This window comes from Rhinatrema bivittatum, chromosome 2 (assembly GCF_901001135.1).
Source record: "Rhinatrema bivittatum chromosome 2, aRhiBiv1.1, whole genome shotgun sequence".
In the NCBI taxonomy this organism is placed as follows: domain Eukaryota; kingdom Metazoa; phylum Chordata; class Amphibia; order Gymnophiona; family Rhinatrematidae; genus Rhinatrema; species Rhinatrema bivittatum.
In genome coordinates, this window is record NC_042616.1 from 593,234,149 (window position 1) to 593,256,155 (window position 22,007).

The following is a 22,007-nucleotide window of genomic DNA, read 5'->3' on the forward strand; positions in this document are numbered from 1 at the left end:
AAATATTTCAAAACAGCAGACGCATAAAACGCCCCAAAATTTAAAATGGGATTAAAAAATCTCTAGCTCTCAGACCATAAAATAAATAAATGAATAAATATATACCTGAGATCTTTTGATTTCCAGTCATCCAGAAATTGTCACAGACTTGGGGGAAGGGGGCTGCACAAACTTTATTTCTTATTTCTCCCCTTCACACACATAGTTGGTCTCTCTCTCTCTCTCTCATTCACATGCAAGTTCTCTCACTCTCATGCACATCCAGGCTCTCATATATACACACAGGTGCAGACTGTCTCTCTTACACACAGACGCGCTCTCTCTCATACTCATGCAGGCTCTCACATGTAGGCATTCACTTTCATACACACATGCAGGCTTTCTCTCATATGTACATGCAGATGCTCTCTCTCATACATGGGCAAGCTGTCTCATACAAATGCAGACTCTCATATGTGCACATAGACTCTTACACATGCATGCAGGATTTCATGCACAGGCAGCCTCTCTGTCTTATACACACACCTCTCAGGCCCCCTTACCTCCTTTCTTCTGGGTTTTAGCAATGATGTTATTTTACTGCCTGTGGAGGGGGGGGGGGGGAAGAGAGACTTCCTAGCATGCCATTCTTTTTGTCGATGGGGCGTGAGAACCTCCCCCCTGTACGTCATCAAAAACTGCTGCCACACCCACGCAAAACTCTCTGCTGCTGATATGTGAGCAAACCGCACCGTTGTCTTCCTGCCAGTGAGGGTGGGAACCTCACTGGCACTTTCTCAAACTGTGAGGCTTTTTTTTTTATTATTATTATTTTACTTGCTCATTAAGATCTGTCACAGCCAGGTACAACTGTGCTCTCCAAGGAAATCTGTTATGACTGGTGCAGAAGAGACCCTGCGGATGGATCCCCCAATGAGGATATTGGGAAGAGCTTGTACCGACCAATCACCAAGCTTGACAAATCCAGTTCTTCCAACAGAATTCTTGCAACCCCCATGAAATGTTTCTGCTCCATTCGTCCATAATTTCCCCAGGCTATTACCTGTAACACTTTGCCTTATGGGCTTTCCATGAACACCAGAACCTGATTGTAGAGGGGATCTAGTGATTTGTGTGCCACGTTTGTCTTTGCAATACATACTCCATTTTCTACTAGATAAAGTTTGATGTAGGCAGCTGGAGGGAGGGGCTCTGGCACCAGCTTTTGCTGTCAATCCACGGGCCTGAATGATCTCTACTTGTAGCTGCCCACTCCTTTCCACCAAACCAACCTCAACATCACCCAATGATGTGGCTGTAAGAGTCTGATGACCCACGAATTGTGTGAGACCCATACCAGAGTAAGTCACTAAACTGTCCATCAGATGCAAGACACATTCCACTGTAGTTCAAGTGGTCAACAAGGCCATTTTTAGGGCTGACTGGTTGGAGGCCATCCATTTCAACTGTAGTTGCTCCAAGAAGAGGAAGGTCAAATGACTTTGTTTTTTCCTACAGAGCCCTAACTGTTCATGCTATCCTCAATGGCTTCATGGCTCGCTTGACGTACTGTCCGACTTGGCATCTCAACAGCTAGCCCTGTCTCTGTGCTGCGTTGAATAACCTCTTTGCCTCTTCTGCTGTCGCTTTCACCGTCATCCTTGTCAAAAGAGTTCATGCAAGGGAAGTAGATGGTCAGAGCCTCGAAGGACCCCGTTGTCTTCCTGCCAGTGAGGATGGGAACCCCACTGACTCTTTCTTAACTGTGCCATCATATTCCTGCCAGTGAGGGTGGGAACCTCTCCGGCACTTCCTTAACTGCACTGCCGTCTTCCTGCCGGTGGGGATGAAAACCTCACTGGCATTTCCTTAAACCATGCCACCGTTTTCCTGCCGGTGGAGTTGAGAACTTCACCGGCATTTCCTCAAATGACACCACTCTCCTCTTGCTCTGCCTCGTGCCACTGTGGACTTTTTGACAGAGAAATGAGGTGGTCACAAGAGGGCTGTTTTGTTTGGGGGGGGGGGGGTTTGCCGCCCCATAATTTTGCCATCTGAAGCGATCGCCTCACCCTGCCTAATGGTAGAACAGCCCCTGCATGGAATGGCCCCCATAGGAGGAAAGGCTAAAGAGGTTAGGGCTGTTCAGCCTGGAGAAGAGACAGATAGAGGGGATATGATAGAGGTCTATAAAATCATGAACATGTAAATGTGAAATAGTTATTTACTCTTTTGGATAATACAAGGATTAGGGGCCACTGCATGAAGTTAACAAGTAGCACATTTAAAAAAAATCAGAATTCTTTTTCACTCAGCTCACAATTATGCTCTGCAATTTGTTGCCAGAGGATGTGGTTAAGGCATCTAGTGTAGCTGGGTTTAAAAAAGGTTTGGATAAGTTCCTGAAGATGTCCATAAACTGCTATTAATCTACAGGGAATAGCCACTGCTTATTGCCAGCATTAGTAGCATGGGATCTGTTTAATGTTTGGTTACTTGTCAGGTACTTGTGACTTAGAACGGCCACCGTTGGAAACAGGATACTGGGCTTGATGGACCCTTGGTTTGACCCAGTATGGCATATCATACATTCTTATGTAAAATGCAGCAAGAATCCATTGGGCCTGTATTCCCTTACTGGAAGAGATCCTGCCCCCTTAGGGTCTTGACTAGGAGGAAGGTCTGATGGACCTACTCCTGTCAGGGACTCCATCCTCTGACCTAGAGAGGGGAGAGATCTCCATGGATTTGACTCCCCAACTTTCTCCAGTAGTACGCTACAGTACGGTAATTCTTCCTGCTCCCCTGTACCCCTCTCCTCTTTGGCTTTTCCTCCCTACTCCTGTCAGGGACTCCATCCTCTGACCTAGAGAAGGGAGAGATCTCCAGGGATTTGACTCCCCCACTTTCTCCAGTAGTACGCCACCTTACGGTAATTCTTCCTGCTCCCCTGTACCCCTCTCCTCTTTGGCTTTTCCTCCCCACTCCTGTCAGGGAACCCCCTCCTCTGACCTAGAGGAGGGAGAGATCTCCAGGGACCTGACTCCCCCCCCCCCCCATCCTCTGGTAATACACCGCCCCACAGCAATTCTTCCTGCTCCCCCTGTATCCCTCCCCTCTTTGGCTTTCCGTCCCTCATCCTCTACCCTGACCCCAAGTGGCTGGGCACATCGAGTAGGCCAGAGCATGAGGGGGGTGGGCGGAGGCCCCCAGAGGGAGATGCAGGGAGGGCTCTTGGTTCCAGAGGGCCCTTTCGCAGGAGGGCAGAAACAAAACTTGGTCCTAAGAACCAACCAGGAGAGGGAAACAGGTGACGTTGTGTGTGCTAGAGGCAAAGTAAAGAGTGCTGTGAGCTGGCATAGAGCTCGGTGGCCTCTCAGCTCCTGCCTTCCATTGCAAGCCACAACCATAATAATATCCACAGATGACTGCAGCAGAGCAGATCTGGGAGGAAGAATGTAGAGAAAATGGCTGCGAAGCTGCTCAGGACCTGCCTTGTGCCCGGCAGGATGAACGGTCAAGAGACACACACCTCCAGAGACCCTGTAGCGGGGCTAAGCATGTGTGTACCCTTAACTTCAACAGCTGTGGGACTGGGTTCCGCAGACACGGAATGCCCTCCGCTCTCAAGCATGGCAGGTACTCGGTGTCTTTACAGGAGACCCACACCATCCCAGTTGCCGAAACGACCTGGTGCTTGATGTGGAAAGGCGAGATGGCCTTCAGCCATGACTCAAGAGTGGTTGGCGCGGTGACCATCTTGATTTTGCAAGGTCCACAGGCCGAAGTGCTTAATGCTGAGGCTGTTGAGCCGAGTGGAATGCTGCATGAGTCTGCGGCTTTGGGGCTGCACCATTGACAGTTTGAATGTGCATGCGTCCACTGCCACGCCCAAAAAGGGCAACACCCACGGACTCGTTCTGGCTTTACCTACGTAAGAGTGGGGAAAGAGCGGGTTTCCCACTATCAGATCGACCGGTGGTATATTTCCTGCTGATTGATGCACTGGGCCACAGAATACACAGTGGAGCCGGCACGTCTTTCAGACCACTACCTAGTGGCACTTCAACAACTCACTCCTCATGAACAAGGGATTAATGTCATCAATCCAAGAATTCTAGACTGGAACCACTGGGAGGTGGACTTCTTCATGCTCGCTCAGTGGTGGGACATGGGGAAAGCCCACCTCTGGGTTCTCTGTAAAGAGCACGCCAGGGTGTGACCACCATTTGCCATCTTGCACTCCAGCGACTCTCAGGGGAAGGGCTGGAGCTGGAGGACTGCCTCTATGATACACAGGACCAGGGAGGAGACCAAGCTGTGCTCCTCGAGTATGAAGAGAGAAAGCGGACCCTGTGAATCCTCGAAGATCGTCAAGAGCGGGGGGCTTACGCGCAATTACGTATCCAGTTTGTGGGAGAGACAGACAATGGTTCACCCTTTTTCTATGGGCTGTAGAAGCAGAGGGTAGATAACATGCCTGTTTTCTGTGAACGGTACCCCCTTTACTGAATCATATAAAACCCAGGTGAAGATCCACGATTTCTACGCAGCTCTTTTCTTACCAGACCCTGTGGACAGGCGCCTGTGAATCCCTGTGGGAGGGACCTCCTGTGTGAACAAGGCCAGAAGGTGTCGGCTAGAACTCCTCTTGAACCTGGGAGACCTCACTGAAGCTCTAAGACAGATGCCAAGAGGAAAGTGCCCAGGCATCGATGGGTTCACCATCGAGTTTGTCAGTTTCTATTTTGATACCCTAGGACCTGATCTGCGAGTCCCAAAAGAAGCCTTTGAGACCAGGCACCTGCCCTTGTCCTGTTGGCATGCGATGTTGACCCTCTTGCCCAAGGGGGAGACCCATGTACGACCTAAAGAATAGGTGTCTGGTCTCCCTGCTATGCATGGACTATAAGATCCTGGCCAAGGTGCTCTCCCTGCCACTAGTATCCATGCTGGTAGAGGTGACCCACTCGAACCAGATCTACATGATCCCCTGATGGACCATTTTCGATAACATATTTTTGATTTGGGATGTGATTTTGTTTAGTAGGACTGGCTGCCAATGGCCTTTTTGTCGCTCGATCAGGAGAAGGCCTATGATAGGCTGGATCACAGATAACTCATGGGGACTCCAGAGGCATTTGCTTCAAGCCAGAGTTTGTGAGGCACCTCCGCTTTTGTATTCATGAGCAGAGTGCCTCATTAAAATCAACTGATCCCAAGCAGTGTTCCTGGTATTCGAGCAAGGGATACATAAGGGGTTTCCCCTGTTGGATCAGGTGTACACACTAGCCAGTGATCCTTTCCTGTGTCTGCTGCTCAGCTGACTCACAGAATTAGTGCTATGAGAGCCTGACATGCGGGTCGCCCTGACAGCATATGCTATGTCCTTAACATGGCTCAGGACCCGGCTGACTTGGAGAAAGTGCAGGGTTGCCAGCAAGTCTATTTGGCAGCATCCTCGGTCGAGATCAACTGGGCTAAGTGCTCCAGCCTTTTGGTAGGACCGCAGAGGGTGGATGCTTTCCCTGACCTGTCATGGGGCAGGGAGATCCTTAGGTACCTAGGATTCCATCTCTCCAGTGTGGAAACCATGGCCACTAGCAATTGCAGGGAGCTTGAAGAGAAGGTCGAAGCTTGTCTCAGGTCGTGGAAGGGACTGCTGCGACTGGTGTACTACTGCGGACGGGTAGGACACAACTGTGGCACCGCTTCACCACTTTGAACCTGACCCAGGAGTTCCTTGCCGGCACCCAGAGAAAACTGCTGGAGTATTTCTGTGGGGGACAGGAAGCAGGGGGGTCCCTGCGTTAGTCCTAACTCTCCCCCATAGAGAAGATAGACAGGGGCTCGTGTGCCTGAGGAGTCAGGTGCACACCTTCCACCTCCAGGTCCTGCAGAGATTTCTGTACAAGGTCCCTGTTCCGCAATGGCATCCCCTGGCAGCCCATTTTTTCTGCCAGGTGGGCAGCCTGCGGCATGCGTCTCAGCTCTTTCTCAAAGATGTGAGAATACTTGCCTGCCGCTCTCTCTTGCAGCTGTCAGAATTCTACAAAGAAGTGCTGAGGGCCTGGAGACTTCTGGGCGCGATCAGAGGCCTGGCTGACACAGACTGGGACTTCCTGGGCGAACCTATCCTCCATATTCCTGCTCTGGGTCTGCTGGAGGAACTATCTGTGAGATGCCAGCTGGTTGCAGCTTGGGTGACCAAGGTCGGGAACTTACCGGAGATCCTGATTGCCACGATGGGACACCTATTTGACTGGGCTCCTAGGTACATCAGAAAGGTAATCTCTGATCTGCCTGAGAGGGCTCTGTGGGCTGGGTGTCCCCGTTCATCTGCACTCCCCTCTCGCCTGCCAGATGGTGAGCTCTTTTGCACTCGGCCTCCTTGGGCCCACAGTCTTAGGAGGCTGCGGGAAATGCTCTTAGCCATCTTCTGAACTGTCTCAGAAGAACCTGCTCCTGCTGGTGGCCCATATAATGCGATGCCTCACCCTCTGCTCCCATCCTGACATGCCCCGGAGAGAAGAGTTAGGATTGGGGAGAGAAGAGGGGGGGTCTTCGCTGAGAGTCTGTCTACACAGGATTGACTCCCAGGTAGAAAGGGGACCGCATTTGGAGGCCGGCACGTGCAGCTATGGCCATTGGCTGGTTACTCGCACAGGCTTTCCGGGCGAACCCCTCCTGTCCTTTTTACGAACAGGAGGACCTTCCCCATCTGGGACTGAAATGTCTCAGATTGACCCATTCCTCTCCTTTTTAAAGGCTTAATTTGGGGGTTTTTTTTGATTAAATTTCACCCCTAACCATGTGCCCAGAAGGGGGACCCTGAGTTCAAAGAATGCCCTGGTCAGCTTTCTCCTGTCCACCAAAGAGGCAGTGAGGCGCTCAAGGGAGGGGAGATTGGCTGGGGCCCTGTTTTGGGCCATGTAAAAGTGAAGAACTTCTGTTTGGTGTCTACCCACCAGGTAGACATCAATGCCCACCAGGTACACCACCTGGTGGGCATTGGACAGATGCTGTGCTCCCCTCCCCATTATACTTTAATCCTTAATGTTTAGTTGGTTTCTTTTGATTTTTTTTCTTTTTTTCACATTTTGGTTGCCCCCCCCCCCTATTTTTTCCCCAGGCTCCGTTTAAACACCCCACCCCCTTTTTTTTTAGGTAAGCGCGCTTTTTGAAGGAAGAAGGAATCATGGAGGGGAGGGGAGGCCCCATCTTCCTTCCTATCACCCCTCTGGTGCCAGTGATGCCCCCCAGGTGCGGGAGGAATGGAGGGGCTATCTTCACTGGTGTGCAGTGGCTGGTAGAAAGAAAGTGGTAAGGCAAAGTGCGATGAGGCGCTGTCACCAGGCTGCATGTGGTGGCAACCCCTCCCCCCCCCTTCCCCATATTCTGAAAAATTCAACCCTCCAACTTTTAAAACCAGAATCCCCCACCCCTCCCCTCTGAAACCGGTGATACCCCCAAAAGGAGGGAGGAAAGAGGGAGGGACCCAACTACTCAACAGTCCACAGCTGATGGGGAAAGGGCAGCAGGGTGGAGGGTGATGGGGGTTCAGTCACCGGGGCACATACTGGATGCCCCCATACCCTGGGACCTAACCCTCCGCCCCCATATTCTGGGGACCTTCTTCTTAATAAAAAAAAAAATAAAGCCAAGGAAAAAAAAAATGCTGCCACACCATAGGGTTTTTATTTATTTGATTTGGTAATCGTGGTTTGCAGGCTGCATCCACTAGGGATGAAGCACTAGTTTTAGGCTGGGGCCTGAACAACGACAGGGAAACTTTTCCCGCAGTCCCTTAGTGTTCTGTGTCCCCACCAGGGGGCACGGAAGAAGACTTAATCTGTTTCCAATGGAAGGGGCAGGGCGGCCTTTGGCCGCCCCTCCCCCTAGCTAAGCCTGAAAATAGACGGGGACACCGCTCCCGGGAATCTGCCAGCCATGCACAGGAAGAAGAGACAAACCCAGCACTTCCCTTGGCACAGCTAACAAAAAAAAAAATACAATAAACTTTGGCCTTTTTTTTTTTTTTTAATTGCCTTCTTTGAGCGCCTCGTGCCTGCTTTGGCTCTCCATGTAGAAAGCCAGGGCCGGGGAAAGGCTGCAGGCGATCGTCGGCGGTAGGAGCCCTAGCTCTCGCTGTGTTGTGATTGTTTTTTTTTTTGTTTTTTTTTTTTTCCTCAATCTCCTGCTGCTTCCGGCTCCCCTGTGCTCGGGGATCTCCTTTCCTCCCTCCTTCTTGGGTACTACGGAGCAGCACTCTCCTGTGCCCGGCAGCTGAGTGAAGGGGGAGGGAGGAGGAGGAGAGGTGCTCGGCTCGTTTCCTGATCCTAATCCCAGCCCCCCACCCTCTTCTTCCTGGGAGAGAAAGGAGCAACTTATGCGACCTGCGGAGGAGGAGGAGGAAGAAGAAGAAGAAGAGCAGGTAAGGAGAGGGGAGAGAGCCCGGGTTGGCAGTGACTGATCGCTAGGCGGGCGCTTTTTTTGGGCGGCGGGGGGGTTGCCAGACAGGAGAATGATTGCGGAAGGAGATCGGGGGCTGGCGTCTAGGCCACACGGCCATCGGGCTCCGGTGACTTGCACCGGCAACTTTCTCTCTCTCTCTCTCTCTCGGTCTGGCCCGGTTGCCCTTCTAGCCTCCCCGCACCCTCCCTCTCTCTTTCCTGATTCTTCCTTTCCCTGGCTGATTTATCGAAAAGTTGGGTGGCGGTGTGATTTTTTTTTTTCCTAAGTAACTTCGAGGCTTTGCATGCATTGCAAAAATATCTGTCTCCTTCTACCTAAATCTGTGCACTTTCCAAGTCATTTCGTGATCCTGCACTTGGCTTAGTGGACGCCGCTAAGGTTTACGGGGGGAAAGTATTCAAGATCTTCCCCGTACAGCAGGGCCTCCGTCTTGTGCCTGTTGATAGCAAGGAACAACTGCTGTGGACAGGGGCCTGAGTGACGACAAACGGCAGCAAGTTGCAGTTTCATTATATGGGTGTGGGAGAGAGGGTCTCTATATAAGCTTTTATTTGGTGAGACTTGATTAAGTTCTGTCCTGCCAGAGCAGATTTTGGATGACTTTTATTTTCAAGGTTGTAAAGTCAGACAGAGACAATCCCCCTTTTCAAAAGTGCTGACCTGTAAATCTGTCATGAACAGATTGCGGGGCAGTAACTGAACGCTTCTTATTTTTGGACGAGTTTGGTAAAGCTTTGGGGGATCATCCTGGATCCCCCTCTGCTGGTTTAAGCTGTGAACATTGATGATTTGAGGATTGATGGAGAGCCAGCTTGCATTGGAAATATTGGGCCTTGCTGTTGTCATAGAAGGAGCGCAGGTTATTGTGTGAAAAGAATATAGGGAATGTCTAAAGTGGGGAGAGATGGTCTTAACTTCGTATAACATTTATTTAGTGGGGTTGCAAGGTATAACTATTTCAGCAGTTCCATTTATTTCATGTGCTTGGTAGTATCATTTTATTCGTTTTGACTTCCTTACTTGTGCTCCCGAACTCTTTAAATAGGCAGAGGAGACCAGATGTACTTAAGAAGATAAGAAGTGCCATGCAGGGTCAGACCAAAAGTCCATTGAGCCCTGCATCCTGTGTCCAACAGTGGCCAAAGGTGGCTCACTTTCTGTTAACTCCGTACAAGTGGTCGGTGGCTCTCTGTCACTTGGTTAATAACTGTTTATGGACTTTTCTTCCATGAACCTAACCAAAAGCATTTTAAACACAGATATGTTAGTTACCTTGACCACATCCTCCAGCAGCAAGTTTCATGGATTGATTGTGTATTGAACGAAAACTACTTTCTCCAGTTTATTTATTTTTGGTTTTTTTTTTAATATCTGTTAGCTTAAAGGACTGTTCCCTAGTCCTGGTATTATGTGAAATGTTAAATAACTGTTCTGTATTTACCTGTTTTACTCCAGTCATGATTTTGTAGCCTTTGCGTGGTTAGAGCATCAGGCTATGAATGAGGGAAACCAGTGTTCAAATCCCACTGCTGCTCCTTGTGATTCTGGGCAAGTCACGTCAGCCTCCTTTGCCTCAGGTTCCAAGTTAGGGCCTCCCATTTTGTATCTGTTGGGGGGGAAAATGCTTAGTAAATGAGGCTCTTACAGGCCAATCCACCTCTCCAGGGTGCCTGACTTAATATTTAAATCGGATGCCGCGGTAAAAAGGAGGTGCAAGGGGAAATTGCGCGTTCCTAGTGCCTCCTCGGCAGCGGGAGCCCGGGAGAGGCGGCTGTCTGCGGGTTAGGAAAACGGTCGCTCAGTTTTAGAGCATCTGTTTTCCTAACCTTTGCACAGCCACAGGTTAGGAAAATGAATGCTCGTTAATTAAGCGTTCCTTTTCCTAACCTTCTTTTATTTATTTTTTTACCTTTTTTTTTTAGGAGATTCTAATTTTTTAGTTCTTCCAACCACGTTATTAAGTCTGCAGAAGTACAGAAAAGCAGTGTTTTCTGTTTTACTGTACACTTTTTGGGCTCCTCCTTGGGAGAGACGTTAATTCTGGCGAGTAAATATGTGCGCATTGGGTGAACATTTTTTTTTTTTTTTTTGCATGGGGGGGAATAGATAATAGCCTCATCAACATGCATTTGCATGTGATGAGCACTATTACCTACATGCGTGATTGGATGCACTAACCTCCGTTTTCCATTGGGGGTTATGGATGCACGTCCAAAATATGCGTCCAGTCATGAGTTGAGCCATGTGCTGCAGCCAGAGCACAGTATTGCATTGGCCTGTCAGATTGTAAGTACTTCAGTCATATCACCCCCTCAAATCATTTTTTCTCCAGGCTGAAGAGCCCTATCTCTTTAGCATTTGTTCATAAGGGATCTCTTCCAAACCCGTAACTATTTTTGTTGCTCTTCTCTGTACCTTTCCTAACTCCACTACCTCCTTTTTCAGATGAGGTGACCAGAACTCTATACAACACTCAAGGTGTGGCTGCACCATTGATCTATACAGAGACATTATGATGATCTCTGTTTTATTTTCCTTTGCTTTCTGAATAATTTTTAGCATTCTCTTTCCTTTTTGGCTGTCGCCACACATTGAGCTGAAGATTTCAACTTACTGTTGTCAATGATTTGTAGATCATTTACATTAAGGGCAGTTCCCTTTTTGTGTCTTATCGTGTGGGAGGGGAACTTGCTACATCTGGCCTAATAGTAGTTATGGTTTGTAAACAGATATCTAAAGAAGGGACTTGCGTGGTCTGAAAAAAGTATCACAACCTACTGAAACTGTTTTCTCCAGGAGCCATTGGGCTACTAGGACTGCACTACGGACACTAATTATGTTCACTTAAAAGCAAGTTAAAGTTTAATAAGGTTAATAGCTTCTTTCCTTAGATATGTGCTTAATTATTGGTACAAAACTTAAGACACTTCCCTACTAAATAGAGCAATGACAACATAATTTATATAAATTTAAAGGCATACACCTGTTAGTTATGTGTATTGCTCTTTGCTCAGGAGAAGGAACAGTGAGGCTTACCACACTCACATGTAACTTGCTGGAGGAAGGAAGGGGAAAAAAGGGGGCATGTTGGAAACATCCAGATGTTTGTTCAAAGTACAGGATGCTGAAGTTTCCTCATAGAAAAGGAAATTCAGGAACCCAGAGGTCATGATAAGAAGTTAGGAGGAAGGTACAGAGGGAACTGGAGCCATTTCTCTCCACTGCAATCTATCCAGAATTCAGCTGCATGACTTCTCTTTCTCTAAGTGGCTGCACCATTATAACCTCCCTTCTCAGGCCACTACATTGGCCTCTTATTTGTTTCTGCAAACAGTTCAAGCTCCTCTTACTCACCTACAAAAGTCTTAGCTCTGCAGCTCCTCACTACCTCTTATCTCTCTCTGTGCGCCTCCTCATGTACTCCACTTATCAGACAAATCACTCCTATAGAAACATAGAAATGAAGGCAGAAAAAGACCAATCGGCCCATCCAGTCTGCCCAGCAAGCTTCCACTCTTTTTATTTTCCCATGCTTATCTGTTTCACCAACCACCAACTTCAGGGCTCTTGTTGGTAACTGTTTGAGTCAAATTTCCTGCTATCCCCTGTCATTGATGCAGAGAGTAATGTTGGAGTTGCATCAAAGGTGAGCATAAGGCTTGTGTTTAAGAGTTGTAACCACCATATCAAGCAAGCTACCCTGATGTTTGTTCACCCAGACTGCATAGATTGATGCCTTTTTGGCTGATGTCTGAATGCAAATCCTGTTTTCCTTACTTCCCCCTACTGTTGAAGCAGATAGCAATGCTGTATATGCAGTCAAAGTGATGTATCAGGCTTAATTGGTTTAGGGTATAACCACCATAATCAGCTACCGCCATGATTGTATACCCAGATTGTGAAGTTCAGTCCTTGTTGGCTGTTGCCTGAATGTAAATCCTGTTTACTACCTTTTTTTCCCCCTGCCCTATGCCCTTCACCTCTACTTTCAATTCCCGACTCTGTGCTTTCCCCCTGGCTGTACCGTGTGCTTGGAATAGACTTCCTGAGCTGGTGCAGCATGCGCCCTCTCTCTCACCTTGTTTAAATCCCATCTAAAACCCCACCTTTTATGAGGCTGCTTTTATTTATTTTATTTATTTATTTAACATTTTTATATACCGGGATTCATGTAAAAATTACATATCATCTCGGTTTACATTTTAACTGAAAACAAGCATGTAAGAATGCGATTACATTGAACAGGGCGTAAAGCTTGGATCTGAATAAATGGGGAAAACGCATAAATGTTATTAAAGACATGAAAAAAAGACATGTTTATGAGCCAGGTTTAGTCTGGCTGAAGATCTAGGTATATACTGGATTTATTTAATGACCGGGTACTCTTGAGTAAACTTTGGAGTGATCAGCTGTAGAGATGGGTTGCTAAATTATAAGGGTAGTAAGAATGGATCGTCTAAAGCTTAGCCTGTTGGCTAGTATGGTAACGCCAAAGGTATGTCATTAGCATAACTGAAACGCTTGCTCAAATAGCCAAGTTTTTAGTCTCTTTTTAAAACTGATTGGGCATTGTTCCAAGAGGAGTTCTGGCGGTAGAGAGTTCCATTGTGCAGGACCTGCTGCGGACATGGCTCGTTTGCTTAGAGAAGTTTTGATGTATGGTGTTAGGAGAGTGTCTCTGTATGCTGTTCTCGTCGGTCTGGCTGGTAAATGTGGTCTAAGTGGAATGTTGAGTTCCAGTGGAATGAGCTTGTGGATGGTTTTGTATATGATCGTTAGTGTTTTGTATAAGATTCTGAACTTGTTTGGGAGCCAATGCAGGTTCAACTTTTAAACCTTAACACCTGATTGTCCTGCTTACAGCCTCCTCAAAGTCTTAATAAATGAATTCCCAAGGCCTCTTTTGCCCTGTATTAATTAGATTGTAAGCTCTATGGAGCAATGACTGTCTCTTAAATATTTTTTTTGTACAGTGCTGTGTAAGTCGACTTGCACTATAGAAGTATTAAGTAGAAGTAAAAACGCTAATTTACTGAGACGTTGATAGATGTCTAGAATAGCCTCCCAGTACAGGCAGTGGAGACCAGCATGGTGACAGAATTTAAACACACCTGGGGCACGGAAGTGCAGTGAAAAGAAACCAGGTTGAAAGGCTGAGCAAAAGGCATGCAGGGGGAGGACACCTGTGTGTCAATCTACCGAGCATGGTGGAAGACCTAAGGGGGGAAGACAGCTCAACTGACTTGGATAAGGTGGTCAAGCAACTAGGAGACAGCCTTACTAAGAGATTCATGGATGGGGGCAACTGGGCAGAGTGGGTGGACCAATTGGGCCTTTATCTTCTGCCATTTGCCTTGTCACTATATTTCCTCAAAGAATCATGTAGTGGCTATTGGTAGGCATCTGGGGGGCACTAAAAAATACTCACTGTGAATTGGTTGCTCAATAACCTTTTTTTTTTTTAATTTTAACTGACAGTGTTCCAAGACACATTTCTTTGAAAACTGTCATTGGAAAGCATGTCTAGCTTTCTCACTCTTCTTGGTTTTCTTCAAAACAGTACTTCTAGTCTTCTTTGTTTAACCAGATTTTAACAAGTTGCTGGTTTACTCATGCACAAATGAAATTGAGAATGTCAAACTGGTTCCCCACTGTGGTGAATGTGTGATTTTTTTTTTTGATTTTTTTTTTTTTAATAAATCGATATGAACATTTTTTTGCTTTATAGACAAAGAGGTAATTGAGTTGAAATTGTATGTCCCGTGTGTTTCTTTTTTTTTTCTTCTGTTGTTCATGAATATGATGACGGAAACAGAGTGTAACAATGTAGATCATTTTGTGACCTTGGTTAAGAATATGCGTATCTGTCCTCTGCGTATTTGTATACAAAGTAAGATTTTAAAAAATATATTACAACTGTTCTGTCGAAAATCCAATGTTGGAGGCATGGAACAGTGGCATCTATGATGGCTTTTAAGGATTATAATGTGTATGCACTTGGAACAGATTTCAAACTACAGCTACAAGTCAAATCCACCAGTATTAACACTCCTTTCCTAGTCTCCTTCCTTTCCAAAATCTATCTGTCCTACAGAAAGTCTATACCACTTTCCAAAATGTTCCCCTTTTGTGGCCTAATAGTCTGGAAGTAAAGTGGTATTTCTTCCATGCTTCCTACCAAAACTGAAAATTAAATAAAAACATGGACTAGTGGGGGTTAAAATGTGCCCTGTGCTCTCTCCCCCCCCCCCCCCATCTTTTGTATTTCTGTAGCAATTGTAAATATCCAGCACAAAACTATCCTGCACATGTGATACTAGCACTATGAAAACTAACTCGGCCAGATGACATCATTCTTGGGAAAACGGAAGTTAACTTGGTCCTATTCTCTGCTAATAATAACAAAGGGTTTCTGCCCATAGTAACAGGACACGTACACATGCTAAAATTTATTTAGTTGGTTGTACAGTAATGGGGTGGGCATATGCAGACGCTTACGGATTGGCTGATGGAACCCCTTATATTGTTGAACACGCTCGTCAGATCTTCGAGCAGCAAGCTTAGAATTGTTTTCCACTTGTTTTGTGTTGCTTCTGCTCCTGGAGAAATCATGGCTTTCTCCATAAATAAAACCTTCTGCTTTTATGACCGATTTAGAACTGGTATTTATTGGGTTAATTAGCGAGGGGTTGCGGCCTTTTTAACACAATCCTGAATACTTAAAGCTCCCATGTAACCAGGTGACTCCAAAAGCACACACCAAGTGAACTGGCCCCAATTAGGTAGTGCCTAAAAAAAAAAAAAAAAAACCCAGAATATAAATCGAATAATTGTTTTAATATTCCACCTTTCATGACACTTCAGAGCGTGTTACATTCAAGGTCTGTAGGTATTTTCTATCCTTAGCGGGCTTATAATCTAAGGGACTGGTTTTGTATCTGTGGGAAAAATGCTCAGTAAATGAGGCCCTAAGTTGTACCTGAGGCAGTGGAGGGTGAAGTGACTTGGTCAAGGTCACAAGGAGTGTCAGTGGGGTTTGAATCTTGGCTTCCCTGGCTCTGAGCCAGCTGCTTCTAACCAGTAGGCTCTACTGATTTATATGATGATAGGGTAAATTCAATGGCTCCTGTTGGTTCTCTTTGCTGGGTAGTGCATTTTGAAGCAAAGACCTAATCGAACTATCAAAAGAACTCTGGGTTAAAGTTATGTAAAAGTACTGAACTGGGAATGAATATAAGAGAATTGTAAAACCCTTGACTATCACTCTAAACTTGGTCAAGAGGAGTATTAAGAAGTGAAAGGGGTATGGCACCACCAAGACCCTGCTTAGATCAAACCATCCCTCCAAACTGGGTGATCGAGCAAGGAGAAAGACCGATCAGAGAGGCAACTAGTAGCAACTTTGAAAAAAGCTAAAATTTTAGCCTGTGTCAAGAAGGAAGACCTCCCTCAAGAAAACCCTTCTTGTCTTGTTTGAAGTATGCAAAAGAACACTCGGGAGATTGTAGCTATATGGCAAAAAGTTTTGTAGCCTGACAAAACTAAGAACTTTTTAGCATGAATGAAAAGCATTATATCTGGTGCAAACTCAGCACATCACCAGAGAACCCCATCCCTACTGCACAGCATGGTGGTGGCAGCAGCATCCTGTTATGAGGATGTTTCTCATTGACAGGGACCGTGGCACTTGTCTGGACAGAAGGGACATTGAATGGAGAAAAGCAACTAGAAGTCTTTGAGGAAAACCTGCTGCCCTCTGCAAGAAAGCTGAAACTAGTGCAGAAGTTCACTTTTTCTTTTTAGCAGAATAACTCAACACACATATTTTATTTATTTAGCCATTTTATATACCATCATTCCAAATAAAGACCACAATGGTTTGCAACGTCATGTATATTATACATCGACAAGTGCAGTGACGTAATGAGGTCAAACAACATACTTCTGTTTGGCATCTGCTGTTCACAAAATAAGGTGTGGGGCTGGAAATTGCAATCATGCGGTCATAGGCAACAGGGCAGACGGCTAGCCTAGAAGAACACATAGACAGAAAAACGTGAAGTACTGGCATTGGACTGCTGAGGTTGAGAGAAGGGTGCTGGCATCAAGCTTGGGAGGGGTGGTCCATTTAAGTGTTCAGCAGTTCAAAGCTAGTATATTAATTTTAACAGAGGATTTAATTTTTGCAGTTCTGATTAGTGTGCCCATTCAATGCGGACTACTAAGCAAATATGGAATAAGTTAAACAGAGCATAAATGTCACGGCGTGGGGAATCAGCTGAATGGGAGATTTCTCCAGCAGGAGCAGGCCCAGACTGTAGGACAAAGCCAGACAGGGTCATCTGCCTGACCAGCTACCTCTCCCTTGGGTTGAGCCCGCAGGCTCTGATGGCCAGCAGGGCTTTCCAGGAGTAGTACATAGCAGGCTGGGGTCTGGACAGGCAGAGCTCAGATGAAGTCAGTGTCCAAGCAGGAGGTCAGGGCAGGCAGTGAGCAAGTAAGGTCAAGGCCAGAGTCAGTCCGTGTCAGCAACACGATCAGTCCTAGAAATGCTGACAGGGAAGGCAAGGCGAGATGGCACTTGGGAACTGGCACAGGAGATCAGGGTTGGGACTGGAACAGGAGGTAAGGTAGACAAGGGCTTGAACCGAAGGCCCACAGGGAGCAGAGGCCAAATGGCAGGACAAGCCAAAAACAGACAGGACAGGACAAGAGTGGAACTGGACAGCACCACGAGAACAGCACAAAGAATGTACAATGCAAGCTAACAGGAAAGTAACCCAATCAAGGTACCTATAAAACAAGACAAGGAAGAAATGGACAAGGAGGCCTAAGCAGGCCACAAAGCAAGGCAGAGCGAGGCTAGTAGGCCTGAAGGCCACAATGCAGGGCAAAAAGGCCAAGGAGGCTGCAGAGCAAGGTGAAACAAGAAAACCAGTGGCCACACAGAAGCAAGGCATGACAAGGTGGGCTAATGCAAGGAGCCAAGGTGATTTGATGAAGAGGCAGGGCTAAGTAGGGCTGGCCTTGCTGAGTCATGAGATCATCAAGGAGGTGGTTAGATCGGGAGAGAGCTTAGTTCCCTGAGGATGTCTGCTGGCAGGGGGGGGCTGCCTAGCAGCCAGGCTCGTTACAATAAATGACCATTATTAAAAAAAAAACAAAAACCCAGGAAATAAATATCACATCTGATCTAAACACATTGCACAGACATAGATATCCCATAAGGGATGATCATAGTGTCCAAATAGAATGAAGATGTCCGGTTGCTTAAGCAACATGCTGTGTTGTGCTTTTGTAAGATACATTCATTTTATACTTATAAATCACTTAGCGGACTACTGCATTATCTAGGTGGACTAGAACAGTATTTTTAAAGTTTGTGTACAGCATTGTAACTAGGACAAAACTAAAAGTTAACTCACAAATCTGATTTCACCAAGATTGGTTGTTTCTGTATTAGATCTATTGATTTTTAGCCTCCGTTCTATCTGAATAGAGTCTTATCAGGTTATACAATATCTGTGTGTGTGTGCCCCCTCCCTCTTGGAATTGGCTAAGCATAGGAGTATGCAATTTTGAGCAGGACTGTGACTCTCGCAGTTTGCAACTTTTGAAATGAGTTTGTGGGGGAGATTTGTAGGGAAGAAATGCTTGCGTGGGACATTGCATTGTAAAGTGTGGAAACAGGAGGGAGGAGAGGAAGACAGCTAATTGAGGTGAGACACAGTGTAGCGCCAGTACAATCCATATCATGTGTCTCAGTTCAGGGAACTCCAGTGGAGAGAAATAGAAATGAGGCTGTTTAGAGTGGTTTTACTTGTTACTTTTTTTTTTGCTCTAATATACAAAAGTTTCACTAGTAAGTGGTTACAATAGCTTCAAAAATATGAAAAAAAAAGCTGACCACTAAACCCCAGGCAGATATCTTCTGTGGTTTCATACTTGGTAAAATCTAGCAGATTTCACTTCCTTGTTTTTGTGCACAGTTGTTTTACCAGTTTTTACGTTTTCATTCAAAAGCCCTAGCGCTTGAGGTGGTTTAAGCTTTATAGGGATACAAGTTTTGCTGCATTGTCAGGCAAAAGCAAACTTTTGTTCTCCAGTTATTTTAGGAACATTCTCGCTGGATACTTCACATGCCAGACGTTTTATGTTCTGTCTCAAGAGAAGGTGACTCCAGTCCTTGAGTGCCACCAGCAAGTTGGGTTTTTCAGGATTTTCACATTGAATATTCATAAAATGCATTTGCATGCACCTCTATTGCATGGATATTTAAAAAACCTGACCACATTGCAGCACTCAAGAACCGGTGATGCCTATCCCTGTTCTATCTTAGCCCAGTGCAGAGCTTCCCACAGCCAGCTGGGAAGCTCTTGGCCCTGGACTCCGGATATATCTTGAAAATTTTGGTATGTGTAGGCCTCAAAACATGGGGTCCCCCATGCACACAGGCCTAGTGATGTCCTAAGCTGCCTTCCCTGAAGACTAAAAGTGGGGAAAAATAAGGAAAAAATGTTCCCTGGTGCTTAAGTCTTCTAAATGTAGTTGGGTTAGAGCAGAAGTGGTTAATTCCGGTCTGGTTTTAAGGATAGCTCTAATGAGTATGCATGAAATGGATATGCATACAATTGAGGCAATGTGCAGGCAAATCTCTCTCATGCATATTCATTAGGGGATATCCTGAAAACCCAACTGGCTCGGCGGCCCTCAAGGACCGGAGTTGCCCACCCTTGGGTTAAAGGTTCAGTTTCCATTCTGCTTCAGATCTTGTTCCTTCCAAGTCTACCAAGAAGGGTGCTAATTGATGATGACGGGGTAGTTTTAATGATGCTGACACCTGATATTTAGGATTAGGATGGAGATGACCAGTTTATTCTCCAAGGACAAGCAGGATGGCAATCCTCACGCATGGGTGACATCATTGGATGGAGCCCGGCCGGAACTTTGATCTCAAAGATTCTAGAGCTTTCAAACATGCCCTACGGAGTATATGCAGCTGTAATCACTATGCCTCCTAGGCAGAGTCCCTCAGTCTCTTTTTTTTTTTTTTCCATGGAGTCGTGTGCTCACGGGAGCCTTATAGTCACGGTATTCAGTTTTGCGCTCTCCTGTTTTTATTTTTCAGGAGCTGCAGTTGGTTTTTCTTTTCTGTTCCTTTCAGTAGTATTTTTTTTTTCTTCTTTTCAACTTTCTGCCAGCCACATTGCAGGCTGCACAGTGACTAAGGCCTGCTGAGTCTAATTTTATTCCTTAATTAAAAAAAAAAAAAATACTGCATCTGCAGTTTAGTTTTTGTGTCTTCTCCTTGCTTTTGTCTGCTTTTATGTCTATCTACTGCTGATAGGACCAACAGAATGCAGTCCGTGTGTGATCCATGTAGGCTACTTATCCTGGGACTTGCCTGAGCCCAACCCGGGCATGAGTTCATGTCTTTTCACCAATCGATCGCCATCGATGGAGGCTCGCACAGTGAAGGGATCGAGGACTGTATCATTCCTGTGGGGGAGAGACCTCATCCTCCCCACATTCTAAGAAACTAGTCACCATAATCGAAGCCCTGGATGCGCCCCCCCCCCCCTGCTTGCCAGTGCTGGTAATGCAGTGTCCTTGAGAAAAAGGGTGAGCAGGAGCCTGGGCACCTTCTGTGCCATGCCCGATAATGGTTGACCATACACACCTGTGCCAGAGCACAGATGGTCTGACGTGTTGCCATCAGGACCGTGTTGGGGACCAGGATTGCTATCGAGCGCCATGGGGGATCACCCTTGACGCTGTAAGGGACATTGAGTGCCATGCACATTACCAATTGCTGTGGCGCGGGAGCCCTTCTGTTCTGTAGGCTTTGGTGGACACTTATGCACCATAAACATCATCAAGCTGGAGGAATGGCATTGATGAGCAGCAGCACTGACCTCGAGCATTGTGGTCTGGACTGCATCAGGGACAAGGACTGCCATCGAGCACCATGGAGGCTATTGGGTGTGTTTGCTATTCATGCTGCTTGTGACAATGATGAGCACCAGTATCAAAATTGTTCCGAAGCACCTTGGAGCACCGAGGCATCCAGGGTACACCATGGCCTGGTGCCCTCGAGGCTATCGAGCGTTGGGGGTGGTGACAAGCGCTGGTTGCAGTGTCCAGAAGGGACATCAAGGGGCATAGAGGTTATGCATCAATGGCCAAAGGCCATCGGGTACCATGGACATTGACGCGCTCAGGTGCCCAGAGCCACTCTACAGCACCAAATGCTCTGGGATCATGGGACATTGGAGGCCCCGTGGGAATTAGAGTACCATCAGTGCTACTGAGCACTGAAGTTGCTGTCGAGGCTAGCATCAACCATAGTCATTGGCATGGACAACATCAAGCCTGCAGCATCCAGCACCCTCAGACAAATAGTTAAGCCATAAGGAGCCATCGAGGATGCTGGCCATCATCAGTTCCTTTGGACACCGATGCAGCATGTCTGTGCCACGGAGTACCCAGTGGCATGTTGGTGCCACAGAGCCTCTGCCTTTGGACACCATAGGCATTATTGGTACCGCCGAACCATTGACACCTTTGAGCACTGATCTCCATTGATGTTGTTGGTCCCCAGATATTTTTGACCTGCAGTGTTCGTGGGTCATCGGCTCCTTTGGGTGCCGTGTACGCCATGGGTGCCTCTGGCTGTCATCATCTGCAGGCGCCTAGGGAGCCATTGATGGTGCTGCATACCATCGAGCATGCCAGGCGCTTGTGGTGAGATCATGCGATGTCGTTAGTGCCATAGATGTGTTCCATCGCTTGTGAATGCTGAGGGCACTATTGGCACTGGGAGCACTGTTGCCACTGTGGGCATTGGTGGATGCAGTCAGATGCTGCAGAGCACCACCGCAGAGCACCACAGGCACTGCCCTTTCCATGGGCTTCCCTTCTTCCATTATGTTACGGAAAGGACAATGAGCCATTCACAACCCCAGTTCAAGGGCTGCGATCAGCTTCTTGAAGTGTTGGCAGATACCCTGGATACCATGGGGGAATGTCGCCTACCACCAGGGATGGCCAATGTTAGAACCCCTGTGGCCCTGGGGATGCCATTGTCATACTGTACATTCTGACTCTATTAGGTGTTTGTGCATGATGCACGCCAGTGTTGCACTGTCAGCTACAGCGAGGGTTGTCTACATCTCCAAGCACCTCAGGTGCTGGCAGGCGGCATTGTCTCTGTTGGTGCCGTGCACAGCTGTGCCAGAGATAGCAGGGCAACCATTGTTGCCTCAAGGTATCTGCTTTCTAGTCTGTTTCACACCTTAGGGTGTGATGGGACACTAAGAGGAGGGTGCCATCACATACTCTTGGATTGACTCACCAGGTGGTGCTTAGTCCCTGCTGTGCCGTGGAATTCTACCCACAAGCACTGAAACAGGGGAGCATATGTGCACTACCATCTGCAAGATGGGGTACTAATTTACCTTAGAAGCACAAGCTATATTGCAAGGGAAGAGCTCAGTAACCCACAATCCACTGGGAGCACTGAGTGGAGAAGATCACCTTGCTGGTGGCTGAAA

General features: G+C 46.9%; 1 protein-coding gene and 1 pseudogene across 2 annotated transcripts in view; one reads left to right on the forward strand and one right to left on the reverse strand.

Moving 5' to 3' along the window:
- Positions 1-823: 823 nt before the first annotated feature.
- Positions 824-21,380, reverse strand: LOC115083362 (annotated as a pseudogene).
- Positions 7,888-22,007, forward strand: part of YES1 (YES proto-oncogene 1, Src family tyrosine kinase) — a 201,345-nt gene continuing 187,225 nt past the window's right edge. For both annotated transcript variants that reach the window (XM_029591089.1, XM_029591090.1), the window contains exon 1: positions 7,888-8,413. The gene's annotated coding sequence lies outside the window, so the exon portion shown is untranslated. The remainder of the gene's footprint in view (positions 8,414-22,007) is intronic.